The sequence below is a fragment of the Sinocyclocheilus anshuiensis genome, unplaced genomic scaffold (assembly GCF_001515605.1).
Source record: "Sinocyclocheilus anshuiensis isolate Anshui unplaced genomic scaffold, SAMN03320099.WGS_v1.1 scaffold627, whole genome shotgun sequence".
In the NCBI taxonomy this organism is placed as follows: Eukaryota; Metazoa; Chordata; class Actinopteri; order Cypriniformes; family Cyprinidae; genus Sinocyclocheilus; species Sinocyclocheilus anshuiensis.
Window position 1 is genome coordinate 926637 of NW_015549703.1, and position 294 is coordinate 926930.

The window sequence follows — 294 nt, forward strand, 5'->3', positions numbered from 1 at the left end:
ATATGTATATTAGTTCTGTCAAACAATTAATTGCATCCAAAATAAAAGTTTTTGTTTACATAATATGTGTGTTTATTGCGTATTTATTATGTATATATAAATACACACATACAGCATATATTTTGAAAATATTTACATGTATATATTTATATTCATATAATTTATATAATATTTAAATATATTCAATATATAAAGATAACATATTTTTCTTAAATATATACATGCATGTGTGTATTTATTTATATATGTATATATATATATATATATATATACAGTACACACATATTCTGTAAA

The 294-nt window shown here is 16.3% G+C and overlaps 1 protein-coding gene across 5 annotated transcripts in view; it reads left to right on the plus strand.

Moving 5' to 3' along the window:
• The window catches only part of LOC107660605 (BRCA1-associated RING domain protein 1-like), a 40377-nt gene that overhangs the window by 5197 nt on the left and 34886 nt on the right, over positions 1–294 (plus strand). The gene's annotated exons all lie outside the window — the stretch shown is intronic.